The following is a 4,284-nucleotide window of genomic DNA, read 5'->3' on the forward strand; positions in this document are numbered from 1 at the left end:
TAGAATCCCTCTCCCCCATTTCTTCCCACAAGCCCCCTCCCACTTCCGTGGTTTAGCCTCCATTTTGTGAACCATCAGACTCTATAAACAATTCTAATGTTGGGCCATTTGCCATCAACCAATCAGTCTGCACCTGAAACATTGCCATTTTCTTCTCATTTTCTTTTTGTTTGTTTTTGGTTTTACTTTGCCTTGTTTTCTTTTCAGTTTAACATTCTCCATTAAACAGACATGAAACATTCCCACAGATTATGTAGAAGGAAAGTGTCTGAGTACCATTTAAATCTTAGTTTAGTGCACACAAATAAATCACCACCACCACTACCATCATCATCATCATCTTTTGTAAATTTGACGAAATCAAGATTAGTTTAGAAAGACTGATGCCGCTGAAAACTACTCTATTTCTCTGCTCTCTATCGCCCGGAGATTACAAAGAGGGGTAGGCCTTTGATAATCTTGGTAATTCGGGTCCATATTATTGGCACTGTAACTTAAGGAACTTTGTCACCAAAAGGACATTCTTTATGAGTACTTGTAAGAAGAACAAGTATCTTCTAAAGAAAGCTTGCATCCGAATCCCTTGGCGACAGAAAGAAATTAAGTTGATTTAGAAACCTTAAAAATCTTATTTGCACACATTGCATTCTTACATCCAAAATGGTGACCACACAGAATTATGCCACCCAATAAATCACAAAAGAACAAAAATTCAAGTCCCACACGTAAATGTAAAAGGGAAAGGGAAATGAAAAGTATAGTAAACAGTAATTAGGAGAAAATGCCCTCAATTCTCAAATAAGTTATTTCGAAGGCAGCGACAGTAATAAGAGCAGCAATATCAGCAGCGAATGGTACACGAATAGGAGATGTATTCAGTTATAAAAAACAACGCAAGAAACTTACAAAGCTTAAAGCAAAATAGCCCAAAGAAATAAGAGATTTCCGTGGGACCATAAATAAAAGGCTGTACAAAGAAATGCTTGTGTAGTCACCGCAAAATAACCAGAGAAACTGAATGTCCGTCGCTCAACAAAAATAGGGTAAGTGAATCTCTTCATTTTCTTTCTCTCTGACAAACATTCCGTTGCTCAGAATAGGCAGTGTAAATGCACATGGCCTAGGGTAGCATTGGAAAAAGGGCCACCTACTCATTGATCGCAGGTCAATAAGTTTAGGTATTGTGGTTCTCAGTGATGCCAAACTCCTCGATCGACGTGTTTTCAGGCTTTTTTCGGTGGATACAAGATTTGCTTATCTCCATGTCAACTACGAATGAGAGGTGGAACTGTGGTGCTGTTCCAGAGAGGTCTATCTCGATAAGGACAATCTTACACGTTAAAGAAGTTAAGTCGGTTGTCCGGGATGTGAACAGTAGCTACGGGATGCCTTCAGATTGGTAAGTGTTTATGCTCCGACAGGAGCAGGGCGATCAGATTTTTTCAGACGTCTGGAGGTTTTACCGGAAGCGTCACGACCTCTAGTGCTAATTGGTGATTGGAGCGCCCTCTTGGACGCACGTTTTAATTCTGTAGCTGTTAAAAGAGTGGGTGGCGAGAGCCTCACAAACTTGCTCATACTTTCTCATCTGTCTGACTGATACTGAATGGATTTCTCGAATGTACCCGTGTGAACATGGACAAACCACATCGGTTCCTCTGGGTTGCAGATTATTCTGTACGCAGGTATATAAGGTTAATATAAGCTGTCCACTTTTTAAAATCGTCAGTTACACAGACCACACATTTGTGATCTGTACGGTCTGCTTAGATGGATTTCGTAGGCAGAGACCCGGTTATTGGAAATTGAACGCGTCATTCCTGGTGTGCAAATCTTTCAGAGCCTGGATTAGCGAATTAGTTAAGCGGGCGTTGACGGGGTCCATCGTCAACAACAAATGGAGTTTTGCTCTTAAAATGGCAATTAAACACCATTCGATTATGTTTCGTAGGGCATTAATGATAGAAAGGAACATGATAGAGGAAAGTGATTGTGGTGACGTGCTGGCGACCAATTCTTAGACGTTAAGCATGAAGGATGCATTATGAAAGCTAAGACGCGTGCTTTATCTAACAAGGAGACTAAAGCCGCTCGATGGGTCCGAGTGGCAGAGATGCAACATGGAAACAAAGCCACAGCCCGGGCGCACGGTACTCGAGCTTGAGCAGATATGTGAGGTATACCAGTAACACTTCAGCAACATTTCATCCAACTGTTTGGTTCAAATGGCAGAGCGGATTACAAGGTGGACTTCAGTGCCTTCCTCGATGGCATACCAAGGCTCTCGGCAAGGGGGTCCAAAGCGTTGCGACTTGCCGATAACAGTCGCGAAAATATGAGATGCAATGATGTGTTGCATGAGGAGAAAATTGTCTGGTTTCAATGGCCTACCCTACGAGATTTACCTTTATATGCCAGACTTGTTTGGTAGCATTTTAGCAAATATCTACCGCATCTAATAGCAGAACAGAAAGATTTCCTAATACTCTGAGTCAAAGAGCAGTGACACTGCTGCAAAAGGACACAAACAAGGGGAATCAAATAGAAAATTTTAGGCTCATGACTCTACTAAGTGTAGATTTAAAAAAATTGGCCAAGGTGTTAGGAAAGAGGTTGGTGTTTATCATGGAGGATCTGATTACTATTGGGCAAACATGCGGAATCCTAAGCAGCGCCATCCACTACAAGCTCCAACTCTGTGGGTAAAGAAGCGGGATGTGTATCAATATAAAGCCTTCAATACGGCCGACCATCGGGTTAAACTCTACAGGCATGGTAGCGGTATCAGTCGGGCTTGCCTGTGATGCGCGCAGAGCGACGAACTGTTCTGCACGCTCTTGTCCAGCACCAATGCATTGCTGACTTGTTGTTTCCAGAGGTGAATTATTCAGGCCCCAAAATATATTCCTCTCAACACATGGTTATGATGCTTCTCGACTACGTCTGCTCGTGATCAGAGATGCATGTATTGTCACACTAAGTGACATGCTCAACTGGTTAAGGTCAAGCAACTGAGATACAAATTTGTGGTATTGAGCAGAATATTTGCCGTAGCCCATCTTTTATACCAAGTCAAAATATGTACAAAACATTTCCAATCAGTTAAGATCAGAAGCCATGAGAACCGATGCCTGAGACTGTATCAGAAAATTTATTATTATTTATGTTGTTAAGTCAAGCTGACAGAGTCGTTAGCATGCTGGACGAGATGCGTAGCAGTATTTCGCCCGTCGCTACGTTCTGAGTTCAAATTCCGCCGCGGTCGACTTTGCTTTCATCCTTTTAGGGTCGATAAATTAAGTACAAGTGAAATTCTGGGGTCAATATAATCGACTAGACCCTTCCCACAAAACTGCAAGCCTTGTGCCTATAACAGAAAGGTTTATTTATGTTGTTGTTGTTGTTATTAAAAAGTGATTTTATAAATATACGTTAGAAATATTTGCATTGTGTTGATATAAAATATTTGAATAACTGACACATTTCTTTTTGTATTTGGTAAAAACGTATTTGGATTGTGGAATTTAGGGCATAAGCAACCACGCCAGCAAACCTATTATTTGATGTGCCATCATTTTATTTCTCAACAGAAATGTATAAAAATCTTCTGTTAAGATATATTTTCACATATTTTAACTGAAGTTACAACACATTTTTGACGAGTGATTCTAAAAGCAATAAACACATCATGTTAATGTTGATTTAAATAAACCGAATTGGCACATACCTTGCTTTAGAAACCACTACATGTAATTCGAAAAAAAAAGACAAGGAATATAAAGAAATACATGGACGTTATTCCATTTCTTGTAATTTCTTTGGCTTGCAGCTAAGATAGTTAACAGGAAATCTATTTAAAGAATTTTGGGCTGGTATCAAATGCAACTTACATTAGAAACTTTTAATTAAATTCAGAAATAATAGAAGGACTGTCTTGCAGTTCATTGCTTATAATTTAACTAAAACCAAGCTAGGTTAACATAAATCAGTGTAAGACATTATAAGACTATTGGCATCAATGGAAATGCGGAGAATTCGCCAGAACTATTCAACAAGCTTATAATCGGTTGTCAAATTAAATTTCCTGTTCGCATGTCAAGGGACAAATTCTATTACATTTCCAAAGACATTGGACGGTGAGGCCATAATATATTTGCTCCTCCTTCATTGCACCTGTCAAACTTAGTTTTCACATTATTTGCAACAAGTAGAATGCATTTTATTCAACTTCCTAGAACGGTGGATGATCCTGAGAGTGTTAGTTTAACAGCCGAGCGGCTGCTG

Source organism: Octopus bimaculoides, chromosome 12 (assembly GCF_001194135.2).
Source record: "Octopus bimaculoides isolate UCB-OBI-ISO-001 chromosome 12, ASM119413v2, whole genome shotgun sequence".
Classification (NCBI taxonomy): Eukaryota; Metazoa; Mollusca; class Cephalopoda; order Octopoda; family Octopodidae; genus Octopus; species Octopus bimaculoides.